Below are 14624 nucleotides of genomic sequence, written 5' to 3' on the forward strand. Positions count from 1 at the left end.
CTTTCTGACCTCCCATCGATAAAGGAAAAGTTGATGAAATTGTTGAAGATTTCCATTACTGCCTACTTCCAAGACGCTATACCATTTTGTAACTTCCCTTGCTAAGCTTTGGGGAAAAATCCTTAGCTTAACATCATCATCATCTACTTCTTCAAGGTTTGTAAAATCATTCATTTTGTCTCCATGTTGTTTTGTTGTAGTGGTTCAAGAGCAATCAAATTGAGGTATGTGTTGTCCATAATTATGTGGCATGGCATTCAGTGGTGCCCCCAAGACCAATGGGGCATAAAAAGCTACCATGATTGTGATCTGAGAGGTATATGTACTCACTACTATGCTTAATGATGGGAGTGGCAGAGGTGGTGAAACCCTGATTTGTTAAGTTGTTGTAAAGGGAGGAGTATAGACAACATATGTAATAGGAGCAGAACAATGTGAATGGATCAAAGGAAAAGTAAATGAGGGAATAGAAGAAGTAGTAACAATCTGCTAAAATGTGGATGATTTTTCAGCAGCCTCGTGTAGTTGATTGACCAAGTGATCAATTTTATGAAAATACTGTAAAATGTCTTTATCAAAATTTGAAATGCCAAGTTTTTGTGCTAGGATATATGGTATTAACTTAGACTCATCAATGACTGTCTTAGAAACAAAGGTTTCAGATTTGGATCTAAAAAGGCTATGCTCAAATGGAAGATCAAATTCGATGTCCTCAACTGTTACAATGCTTTTAGGAAGAGTGTTAGATCTCTATATAGGATTGTTACTTGCTTGACCTTCTTCAAACTTCTTCTTTATAATCAATTTGTCAGGATCACTTACAACTTTAGAAGGATTAGGATATGGATGTGATCTTGTATAGATCATTCTAGAAGCCAAATTTCCAAGAAAACTTATTAAAGCTAGGTTCAAACACAAACTTTTAGTTGAAAATTTCAGCCTAATGATTCCTAACTCACTGCCACCCACAGGAACTAGGATTATGCTTTTAAAATCAAGGTTTTACCATAGAAGATTTAGCTTTCTCTCCCTAGAAATGATGCCAAAATCTTAGCACTCCATAAATTTCCCTAGGCTGAGGAGAGAAATTTCAGAAGTAACCAAAAACCACTACTAGGTGAGAATTTAGCCCTTCTAGCCTTAGAGAGGGCTCTCTCACTTAGGTTGCTCAAATGATATCATATTAGGCTAGGTATAATGTTAAATAAAGGTCTATTTTCAAAGGTTTGTTGATGAGAAAAGAGACAAACCCATTGGGCATGGAGTAATGTCAATTCTATTTTTTTCCGAGTGAGATGATGAAGACAGGAAACATTATCTCCACAGGGGAAAGGTAGGTAGTCTTGGTGATGAAATCGAGTCAAATTTTTGTAGGAGGTTGAGCGTAAGCAAGGTGAAATACCACACATAGATAATAAATTATAGATGAATTCTAAATGTTGTTTTAAGAGGAAAAACTTTAATCTCTTGGAAAAACTAAATCAGAGCACCATTAAGATGAATTTTGAATTAAACATCTGATTTTTTCCAAGAAATAATACATACATTTGAGATATATAAACATATAAGATGAACTTACAAGACTAAAGAAGCACACAGCATCAAAATTTGACACAGGAATCCTTGCAAATCACCTTTTGTCCTTCATTCATTCACTAAAAAAGTTTTCCGAAAATACACTGCACAAAGCTTGTTTCTCTCTAATCTGACCAACAACAACCATTACCATATTTTTCATCTCTATATACATCATGAGGTTTGATCTACCACTCTAGGTGGTCAGAATCATTGACCAAAACAAACTTTTAACTAAATACATCAAAGTTTTAGTGCATATACTGTAAAATAGGAGTGGTTTTCCTATCGACCAATATATCTTCAAAACACTAACTAAATGGAATATTTTCTTAACAACTTTAATTACATGAATTAATGATACTAGAAACCTATTCAACTACTCGAAACTGCTTCTAGAAGCAATGAATTTGAATTCTGAAATGAAATAGTGCTGATTGTCCAGACTTGCAGCACACTCGATAGTTTCACAACAAAATGAAGTAGCCTCCATGATTTGTATGGTTGAAACCTTCCAATGTCAAAATGGAGCAAATGGGTATGTTTTAAATATCCTTTTGATGGTACTAAACCTCTTAGATAAGATTCAAAGTGCTCGCAGACTTCCTTTTGGACTATCCCCCACTTTCGAAACAAGATTGTCTCCTTTAGTAGCGCCTTCAAAAATTTGAACATATGGTGACTTTCCCTCATATAAATGGTTTTGAAAGAATCATTGTGAATGTTGTGACCTTCATGTAGCTTCCCCTTATGAAAATAAAGACTTCAAAACTTCACTATCCCACCAGTACCAAAAATTATATAAAAAGTGCAGCAAATCCCTATCTGCATTTTCGTAAGCTTAAACAAAACTGATCTAATTTTGATTTTTTGAGCCAAAAGACTAAAATTTATAACTGAGTGGTATTTTCCTACTGAATGTTTATCTTTGTACCAGCCTCTGCTAATATGTCCAACTTACCTCTCTTTCTATTTCTTCTAGATTGCTTGGCCTTAGTGAATTTCTACTTTACCAACTCGATCCTTCTTTTTAAAAGGGACATTCACCGCGCAAAATCTAGAAAGAAAGCGCTGAAGGTATTTTATCTTTTAAACACTTTCAAGCATAAAAAATTAAGAGAAGCAACTTTGATTTGGTTTTAAACCCAAGGCACCTATTGCATGTAGAGGTTTACACAGAGAAAATGTGATTTGGCAGTGAAAAATGGGGACTATAACATACTGTATAAATTCACAACAAATTAGGATAATACGTAGCACAAAGGAAAAAACACAACGATTTCAGAAGAGAAGCAACGGTGAAATTCTCAATCTTGTAAGATTTTTAAGGTTTTTCCTAGCTTCTACATGAAATTTTTAGAGTTCATTCAAAGCTAAGGAACAAAGATAGACATGTATTTAGACCTGTGAGGAAATTTTGACCACTGACATGAGAGAATGGTAGCACTATCTGAATTTGGAGTGCGCCTGCCTCCTTTTCACAACGAATAAAACAAGTAAAATAGAACCTCTGATGAAAATGGTGAAGAGATCAGCATTTTGGAATGGAGATAAAATTTCAAATAAACATGTAGAATGGTCTGGAGCATAAATAAGAGTGCCAGTCATGATAGGAAAGGGAAATCATGGATGCATAACACCTTTTGGAAACACAATGCTTTGGGAAAAGGGGAGGACTGTCCTTCTGACTATTATTTCCCACTGAGATCATGAGTTGTCCTTGAAATGACATTCAAAATGTCTCCAAAGAGCATCCAAATGTGCCTAAATCATCTAATGATTGCGTTGATGTAGACATACCCTCTAGACTTAGGTGAACCACTTATAATTACTAAGGTTGGTGACTAACTCATAATAACTAAGGATTTGCATAACATGATTTTTGTACTCTTCCCAATGTGACCAAATACTTCCTATGATTACCCTTTAGTAAGGAAAACACATGACTTTAGACATTGGACTCTTAGCAAAATAGACACCTTTACATACACTTGATCTACACCTAGACCTTTTTAAACAATAATAGTCAAGTCATCATGACTAATATTTACAAATTTGACCTTAGATACATAGCAAGACTAACATGAGCAAGATTTATAGACATAGGACCCTAACATGACGAACATCTAAAGTTGATCTTCCAATGATTTATGTTGTTATTTGATCATTTACACATATCTCTTTCTTTCATGTACTCCATATGAATAGTAGATTAGTAGAACTCTAATCAAATTGGGGTTTACAAGAAAAAAAGTGGGTATTGGTAGTCAATGGCATTATTCCTCCCTCCTAATCCCTTAATGGATAATACCTCATTTCATGTCCTTACCTTGGGCTCCTACATATATATCTTCCATCATCAATACATTATTTGTTCATGCCTAATGTTAAATATGACATTATTACTAGGCCATAACTCCCCTCCCATACCTCTCCCACACTTTTCCTTGATTGTTCATTAGATTTTCATTATAATGGAAGATCCTATGATCCAATTGTTTCATCATTTCAAATTGTGGGATTTTGATCCAATGGAAATGTTGGCTTATTGGGGCCTGACCCAGGTTCAGAGTTTATTTAGCCAAAAAAATCCCGGTACTACTAGCCCTTTCGGCAACAGTCCGTAGAGTGTGGACTAAGGTCTCACCCAAGGTAGTATGGGAGAGTGCTAGAACCAGGTTTCCTCACCCTAGAGATGTCTGATGAGTTAAAGTGTTTCGCGATTCGACCCTGCACGCACGTCACTACGCGCACTTTCCAGTACCTCGCAGCTTGAGATGTTGCCATCACGCAACCCTACTTGGGGGCCGAACACTATTATTACCCAATTCCTTACTAGTATTCCAATGTTAGTTGATTATTTTAGCCTACTTGTGTGATTTAAGCTATACTTAACAACATAAATCATTCATATAGATGCGCGCAATAAATAAACAATATATTTTCAATTTATATAAAACATGCATTAATCCAAGAACAAATACACAAATTGATGTCAAACTTCTCTTTATTAATCCATTCTTCGGTTACAAACTTGAATCTGCCCTGCGCACTCAACTGGAAGGGTCTGTGCACTCAGGTGTGGACTACTAGGCCTCTGTGCACTCAGCTGCAGGGCCTTCTCCTACTCTACGACCCAAGACACACTTAGTCACTTAGACTCTTTCTTCTCTCTACTACTTCCTTGCTGTCTTTTACACTTAGAGCCTCATTATATTTATACAATCCCATGGTCCGTTGACCATGGGTAGGCCAACATCAGATTACAAAACTAGTGCGGACAACCTTGTGACTCTATCATACATTTCACACTCCTCGCCTGTAATTCGCGGAGTCTTTACAACATTATTGGGTCAAAACTTGGGCTTTGAGCCCCAACATGCCTTGGGGGAATTCCATGCCCAACAGACCCCCAACACAAACATCATGACTTGCCCTTGAGTCACTCTATCGGCGCGACGATCTTTGTACGAAGTCCCTCCAACTGTTCTCCAACTGTGCTGAGGTCAGCAGCGCACTGAGTTGTTGCTTGCTGGATCTGCTGCATCTAGTGTTCCGAGACCTCTGTGTCTGAAATGTTTCCATACATTTGTACCATATCTGTTGCATATGTTTATAGTCCCATGCCTTTTTTCGGCTCCTTGGAACTCGAAGATTGTGCTTCTACCGACTAGTCAGATAGCTGGCCCACCCGTGTAGGGCTTCAAGCAGCTGCCATGCACTTTGCCTGGGAAGGGTTCTCCATTTAGTTTGACTAGCTAGACCGCACCTCTGTCTGTGACCTCCTTAACCACGTATGGTCCCAACCAATGCATTTTGAATTTTTGCGGAAAATTTTCAAACTTACTATCATACAGCAGCACTAAGTCATTTACCTTGAATTTACGTAACTTAATATGGTGATCGTTCCAGGCCTTTTCATGCTGCTTTTGTACCTGCTGATGAAAACCAGCCAAGAACCGTTCCTCCTCAAGTTCTTCCAATTGCGCGAGCCTTTCCTCTAGAGCTTCACGGTCTGTCATCCGTGTGAGCACTGCTATGCGCAGACTAGGCTTTGCATGCTCCATAGGGATTACAAAATTTGCTTCATAGTTCAGCGTCAGAAGTGCCTGCGTGGTTAGGGTTTTGCACATGGTCCTATAAGCCCATAGAACCAATGGTACATGCAGGTCCCAGTCAGTGTGTCTCACATGGTGGACCGTGTTCAGTACTTTGCATACTTTGTCAAAGGCTTCCACGTGGATAATCTTTGGCGTGCTTGGTCTTATCATACTTTGTTTTTTGTGCCATCTTCATGCCCACTGCTGCTTGTTGGTCTTGTTTCCTATTGCGAGGACAGTGTGCATTCGTGCAGGTTGCGTACCATACGCCTGTACCCATATGGAGAGGTGGGTGCACAGGCTGTTTCGTCCGTTATACCTGGCTTTCATCCACATATGAGACTTCCCAAACTGTATGCACATCATTCTTCTGTAGTTGTGCCAATTTTCAAAACTTCTTTGATGCGTACCCCACCATCCTGCGGGCGTAGCGCATAATGCCCATTTCAGAGCATCGAAACGTTGTTGTTCTGGTACTTCTTTTTCAAATTTGTTCAGGAAATCACCCACCTCGTTCAACCCGTCATACATAGGCAGATCTCTTGCCTCTGTTGTCATGTAGCGCAGTGACCTTATCATCATCTTGCAGTTGAGCGTGGTTACCTCGTGTAACCAGTTCTGCTATCGCTTTATCTCTTCATCCGAATCTAAGGTGCAGGAGCTTTCATGCTCCCATGAAATCCTGTCATCCGCTGTTGGATTCACCCAATCCTTCTCCCACGCAGTTATCTTGTAGATACAGTGTAGATCGTCGTCATTGTCATAGTCACGCACCGGCTCTGTGTAGCATGATCCTTCCACAGGGTCTAAAGGTACCACTACACGTAATGACTTTTTGTCGAAAATCATCTTTCGCTTCTTTAGATTTATCACTCCATTCATGTCAGTGGCCCAATCTATTCCTAGTAGCACGGGATAGGGATTGATGTCATCAAAAATCTCTATCACTTCGAAATCTGCAAGAGCGCTTGCACCTTCGATATCTACCGTTATTCCTTGTAGTCTCCCCATAGGTATGATCTTTTGCTAGTTTGCCATTCACAATTGAATAGGAGACCATTGCAATGCGAGCCTGCCCATGCACTCCCATGTTTGCTTTGGCAAGACATTTGCATCTGATCCTAGATCCAAAATCACTTGATCCATCTCATATTCTCCAATTTGGGCAGTCAATCTCATCTCCCTTCCTATTCACGTTGTGTGCTTTCCAAGCTTCCAGAATACGCGTGGTTCTCCTGGTCCAACACCTCTAGTGTTGAGTTCTTGCAGCCCCTTCACCACTCTGCTGTCATGCAACAGCTTCATGCATGTATCCAGAAAGGTAGTGAGCATGGATGGGTCCATCTCCAGTTCTAGTTTGTCTTTACTACCTAAAGAGGAGGCTTTTGTGAAGCTCTTCTTAGCTTCCATGAATGTTTCCTTCACGCGCTCCAAATCAAACTTTGGTTCCTTCATTGGAGCCTTGCGAACCCAGGCACTCTCTTCGAGCTGCTTGCCCTTGTCATCTCCTGTCGTGATACCACTTTGGAGCACGATGTTTACATTCGGGTCCTCTTCGTGCGGCTCAGACCTCATCATTTGTAGGTTTTAAGTTGGGGGAGGTTGGAGTGATCCTTTATCGCACAACCTCGCTATCAGCATGGGGAAATTCTCCATCTCATGATCAAACTGGGTACAATATAAACATGATGCCCTCATCGAATTTGTACAATTGCGAGCATAATGCCTTGGCCCTCCGCAATTGTAAAAGATCAGCTGTCCGTGACCCCTTCCTGGTCCCATTCCACCTTGACCTCATTTGTGTCCCTAAAATCCAGTGCCTGTCATCCCTGCATTTTGATCGAGGGCTCGCGTTTCAATTTGAACTCTGTCGGTAGGGTTCTGATCCATCATCAGTACATAACTTCTACATGTATGCTCATAATGGCCTACGACCCTGCAGAAATTACAGAACAACTGTTGGGACGTCTGCGTATACTTTTGTAATAGATGGCAGTTATCTGTAGCATGTTTCCCTCCTATTTGACAAATCACACACCATAATGCAAGTGCCGCGCTCGGTCCTACTTGTGCCTCTAGTCTCAATGGCATTGGCCCTCCTCCTGCCAAGTAGTTCGTTAAGACTGGACAATGGCCCTTGTCATTTCCTTGGCCTTTGCACTTTATGCACCATACCTCCTTGCGCGGCTCTAGGTGAGTTGTCCTGTCTTGTTTCAAACTCTGCATCTCAAGGAACAAGTTTTTCAACTGTGCATGGATCTGTTGGACTCCTAGGTTAGGATATTGTATCGAGGTTTCATGCAGTCTCATTGCAATCTCCAAGGCCTCGACTTGAGTGTTATAGACATATTTGGGCACTAAACCTCAATCTTATATGTCAATAAACCAAGGGCTTGTTAACCCCTAAAAGTGTTGTTTCATACCCTAAAGGATCATGGTCAACTGATTACATCATTTCCCAAAAGTTCCACCTGAAAAACCACTCAGAACTGGCCAAAACTGGACCATACTGACTGCTCCACTATCAGGGTGTGATGCATCTCACCTTCTACACATGGGGGGTGCGATGCATACTGAAAAGGCCTTCTGTAGGGTGTGATGAGCAAGGATGGACAAATGTCTGAGACAATTTTCTAAGTGGATGATTATGGAATCTTCCAGAAACTTCTCATCTGACACTTGCCTCTCTGAATTTTCCTAGGGATGAGTAAGAGATCCAAGAAATATCCAAGTGGAACCAAGAACTACAAGTGGAATGAAACTCATAAAAAACCCAGAGATGACTCACACCCTTGCAAGACATCTATAAATGGATCCCTCATCTGAGAGATCTAGAGGCTGGAATTTTCTAATTTGTAAGGAAGTGTTGTTGGTTTATCTGTGAGAAGAGACATTTTATTGTTGGGTGATCTTTCTTTTCATGAGGTGAAGAGGGCTTTGATGTTGGGAGGATGATGTTGGATCAGATAGCTGGGTTGTAATCCTCTCTTCTACTATTAATAAATTTCTTTAAGTTTTCCTCCATATAATCGTGCATTTGTGAATCTTGTTGTTTATGAATGCAATTGTATGGTGCATTTGTGAATATTGTTGTTTATGAATGCACTTGTATGGTCAATGTATTTCTGATTCTGCATTGTTTATGATATTATATATCGAGATGCTTTGATGGTGTTTTATTACTTTGACTCTACAGGTACTCTCTAAAGCCGGACAAGTAGGAGAGGAGTTGCAAACTCTATCAAGGGAGAGAGAGATCAAGAAAGGAGCCAAGCGGAAGATCCAGGCTGGTCATCTTTGCTTCTTTCTTATCTATCTTACATAAAGGAAATAAAAAATTTCTTTGATTGTTTGTTTCTAAGATAGCTACTCGTCTTAGTGGGACTAGCAGATCAAAAAGACACTAGTTTTCCTGGAAACAAAATGGCGACCCCACTGTGGACCGGATAGTTTGTTTTTTTGTTATTGTTGTTTGCTTTATAAACTATAGATGGAGCATGCAGTTAGCCAGATAGCCTTCGAACCGCCTTTGCTATGCAATTACGAAGTAGATGAATGCTACTTCAGTCAATCTCCAGGTTGGTTTATGAACTAAATATCTGACTTACAAGCATTCTAAGCACCCTTGTGGTAGCTCAATAACCTCCTAAGATCATACCACTGTACTTTGTTCTTTACTGTTCATAATAGCTCATCCTAAATCCTTGAACTTAGCAGAAAATTTGACCAAAAACCCAACTCAGTTTCGTTCCTTGGCCCATCGCACTGTCTGTAACTGGAAACTAGTATGCATTGCACCTCCCACGTGTAGCAGGTGAGATGCATCCATATTTCTAAGAAGCACAGGTGCGATGACTGAGTGATCTCATTTCTCTCTTTTAAATTTGGTTTTTTGTCCTTGTTTTCAACTCTGTTTGATTGTGTTGCTGCTTATGATCAGTATATCATTGTTGAAGCATTCTTCCTTTACATATTTTAACCTCCATTGATTAGGATTAGTAAATGTTTTTTATGTATTTGTCCATCATTTACAATCCTTTGTCAGAAGGTAGCTTAAATCGAACTGTTGTTTTGATGCAAAAAGTGTCGTAATTGTCATTTTGAGTCAAAAAGAAGAGTGTCGTAAAGTCTTCCTCCTGTAGATAGTCGATTGTACTTGTTGTCATGTATTTGAGTTGAATTGTTAATATTTGAAGTGTCAAAAGCAGTTTTCTATTCGAAATTGAAAAGTGTTGTTTTAGTCTTCCTTTCATTTTGAAAAGAAATTGTTGAGATGTCACTTTGAAGAATATAGTTCAGATCTGTACTTAGTTTTCCTTTTTGGCATTCTCACATTAAGGAAATGAAAAAAAAATACATGCATTTGCATTTAGACTGTATGTAGAAAATGATTTAGGAAAAGTGCATTTAGTGTGTGCTCTTTGCTCTCTATTGAAAGAATCAAATCTTCTTTCCTTAGTAGCTAGGATTTTCATTTCTAAAAGAAAATGAATGACTGTTTATCATTTTAGATTGCATATTTAGGAATTTTACATCTACATCACGCGGTGAACCTTGAAAGACAAACTCCTAAACAATATCAACTCTAAAATAAATTTCAATGAACATAAAAACGCTTTGGAACCTAACGCAACACATCTAGAAGTCTAGGCTAGAGACGTGTTCTAGTGTCGTAAAACTTGGTAACTATCATTTTCATCGAAGGTTGGGTGATTCCTCCTCTTTGATACGACAAGTGCTAGTACAGACTTGTGCTCCCTGTACCGTCGAGTATATATTAGGAGACCATAATAGGCTTATATCCTTTATCTATAGGAAGCCATGTCTACTGCCCTATCAATCATAATGCATTGAACACAGCATTCAGGAAGATTGACTGCTGTACATAAGTCCTTGGTAATTTCTCTTTAATTTATCACCAAGGTGTATTTTGTAGTTTTGCAATTGGTTTGGTAATCCCTCTGTCTAGATTTCTAGAGTAGTCACTTTCGTTCCTTTTCGACTCCTTAAAAGAAAAGGTCCATCTGAGCACTTGTCACTTCAGGCTCATTAAAAATCGAAGGTGACTAGAGTCATCTTTAGCTTTTTCTCGACTCTTAAAAATTGAAAAAGAAAAGTTGTGTCAAAGCATCATTAAAATTTATTTAATACGGAACATCTTATTCCCCTTAATTTTGAGTTGATCAAGTAATCCGCAATCATGGAAGAAATTCAATCAAAACCCCATTGTTCGCAGAGATTAGCGAGTCAACCATCTTTGACTCCAGAGACGAAACCATTCCAGGAAAAACGGTCTCATTTAACTGAGTCCAATTCACTTGATTTATTTGAAACTTGTGTTTTAACATCGTCAGAGACTACAGTTACTCTTATCATTTCTGGCACATCTGCCTTTACAGAAGAAGCTCCGTGGTTACAAGAGGACATTAGAACTGATCCTAGTGTAACGTTAGATGATTTTATACCTGAGATAGCTCCATCTAGAGTTGAACCAAGGACTGAAGTTCACTTTCCTGAACATCTGGAAGTTGAGTTCCAGAATTCAAAAGGTGCCACCCCTCCAGTATCTGTTACTGCAGAAGCTATACCTTCTTCAACTCCAGAAATATTTTATGGACCTGATGGTCTACCTCTTCCACCTGGACTGATTGCCATAGAGGTTATAGTAAAGGATCTTCCATCCAGTACTCCATTGCATTTTGGAACTAGGATCCACTTATATCCTTCTATTCCTGAAGTTAATTCTTTTAATCATTTTTCATCGCAAGTTCCTGTCGAATCGCTAGGAAATCTTTTGGATGGAATAAATATGTCTGAAAAACCATCAACATCTAGGACTATGTCAACTGACACAGCTACGACAGAGCTTCCTGCTTCAATTCCTACAATGTTTGCTGGTATACCATCTGTCCCGGCTAGTTATCAACCACTAGTTGGAGTCCACTCAGGGACTGTTTCGGAAACATGGTCTATTCCTATTTCTTCATCCGGAGTCTCATCTGGTATTTCTTATGTTGAAACTCAACAAATTGATCCTGTATGTCAGTATCAATTTGGATAGTCCAGTGTTCAAAGACCGATCTATCCTTTAAGTATTGGATTGCCACCATATGGGGGGCAGTATGCCTTTTCATTGTTCCCTCTTGGAACAATGAGCACGAAAGACCAATTGCACGAAAGACCAATTGCGGAAAAAAGATGAGCACGAAAGACCAATTGCTTTCTTCAGCTGAACTATAAGAGATGCTACTTGTTGGAAATAATACTGAGAGGGGGGGTGAATCAGTATTATCTGATTAATCAAACTTTTTAAATGCTCAGAAACATATACGCTACTTCAGTTAAGTGAACCAGCGTGTACACGCTACTGTGACGAAGTAAAACAACGTATAGGAAGAAAACTCACAATTTAGTTAGCTTTTTCTTCAATTAAGTGCATCAGGACATTATTCATCACATTAACAGTAAACATGTGCAGTAAAACAGAACAGATAAAAAGCCACACACATGAACACCAAGATATAAGGTGGAAACCCAATGTGGGTGAAAACCACCTGCTGCAAGTTGTCTCTATCTTTCTTTAATATGAAACTTCAGTTTACAATCTTTTGTACTGGTGCAGCCTTATACCAGTACGCAGGCTACAACCTGCAGAAGGCTTCAACCTTCTCTCGTTCTCCAAACTTCCTTGGAAGGGAGCTCCAACCCCCTTTGCTCTTGTACTAGCCAAGATACTAGTACGTAGGTGCTGACCTACAATCTTCCTTCTTTCAGATATCACTTTTCATACATTTTCAGACTTGGATATTCCTGAAGCACAACATTACAATCTGAAGACCACAAATCATTCAATTTCCACAACAGATCATTGAAGCATAAAACAACCAAACTTTGAATCACTGAACCACTGAACCCTGTCAATCACCAGTTACCAGAACACAGAGCAGACTACAGAACTCTGCAATAACAGTCAGACCCCACTGTAAACCCAAAATCAAGCTTCAAAAGATATACGCTACTTCAATGAGCAAAACCCGCGTATACACGCTCTTTTACCGAAGCCAACCTGCGTACAGATCTAAAAATAAACTTTCTCAATTTGCAGCTGTACCAGACATTAGTTAGATCCAAAACGTAACATTGCGACAATATGCAGATCTAGAAATACGCATAATCAACCATATCATGATAGTGCATTTCAAACCATTAGATCCCGATCTATCCTTAGATCTAGTCTTCCATCAACCGATGTGATCTCTCCTTGGCTTAGATCAAGCAACCCAGAACCTGCATATCAGATCTCTTTCTCTCTTAGATATTCAAGCCTTGTCGAAAGATGATCTTGCCTAATGATCTTCTTCTCCTTATATAGTCTTAGGCCTAACTCAATACCAAGAGCCAAAACCATAGTAACACAATACCATCAACTTCAAAACTAGGGATCGACACGCCCGTCGAGACACAATGGTCCGAAATCATAGGCACAACTTCCAAGGACTAACCACCATGGACCAAAGGAACCTTTCCACATACACGCGCTTTTTATGAATCAAACTTGCGTGTACACGCGACTTGGGCTTAACGAAACGGCGTGTATGAGCTTCCTTGGTATGCTGTACTGAGATCTGTCTTCTGATTAAGTTGCCATCACCTGTACCAACCTCTGAGCACCTGTACCATCCTCTGAGTGAGTTGCCATCAAGGACAACACTTGAATCATAATGCCAACAATCTCCCCCTTTGGACTTGATGGCAACCATCACACCAAGTCACTCTCCCCCTTTGACATCAAGGGCAAAGGGCTGTGCTCCCCCTGAGGACATGCTGATATCTCTGTTTGGCTGTGCTGACTTGTGCTCCCCCTGACCGAAGGCCAGATCTGCAAAAGATGTTCTTCAACAAGAACCAAGACTTATACACCATAAGGGACCTTCCTATCACCAAAAGACTCAATACATACATCCATACTCCCTACCAAGAGGGGACATAACAGAAACAACCAATTATATTACAACATTCATCCCAGGCATAGTGGGGAAACCAACAAAGGCCGTTACATGACCTTGATACCATAAAAGAGATATGACAAGAGAGATACATGACATAGAGACAACAGATCTAGACCAAGACTTAGGAAAGACACCAGCAGCATCTGATAAACATCTTGTTAGATCAGCAACCAGAATTTCTTTCTGAGCTCCTTCTCCTGAAACCAACAACCAAAACATCTGAATGCCAACAATGCTTTATGAGACTTTTGAGCTGCTCCCCCTGAACCTGTGCCTGTTGCACTCCCTGAAACTGTGCCTGAAGAATTCTGACATTCCTATTGCTGTTCAGAACTTCAGAGTTTTCCCTTGCTGTTCAGAACTTCATATACGCATTTTATCCTGTACAAAACAGCGTATGTACGCGGATATTCTTTCTGCAACAAGCGTCCAGCATACACGCGACTTACCCAGCATGAATCCGCGTGTATACGCTCATATCCCTTCCGTAACCTGCGTATACCAACTTTTCTGTAGAACAAACAAACTTCAACAACAGGATGAAGCATCAACTACTCCCAGCTTTTGTCTGAGATATTCAAAAGTTTCCCTGGGCAGTGGTTTTGTGAGAATATCAGCAACTTGCTCCTTAGAAGGAACATACTCCAACTTGACCTTCTGCTCAAGCACTTGTTCCCGAAGAAAATGGTACTTGATTGGTATGTGCTTGGTCTTTGAGTGCATGACAGGATTCTTTGAAATGCTGATTGCACTTGTATTATCACATAAGATAGAGACAGGTGGAGTGCAAGTGATTTGAAAGTCCTGCAAGGTCTGCATCATCCAAAGAAGTTGTGTGCAACAAGATGCTGCAGCCACATATTCTGCTTCAGCTGTAGATAAGGCAATCGAACTTTGTTTCTTGCTGAACCAAGATACTAATCTGGAACCCATGAAGAAA

The sequence above is a fragment of the Pinus tabuliformis genome, chromosome 6, assembly GCF_031772625.1.
Source record: "Pinus tabuliformis cultivar Carrire ecotype Pingquan chromosome 6, CPIR1, whole genome shotgun sequence".
NCBI classification, from domain to species: domain Eukaryota; kingdom Viridiplantae; phylum Streptophyta; class Pinopsida; order Pinales; family Pinaceae; genus Pinus; species Pinus tabuliformis.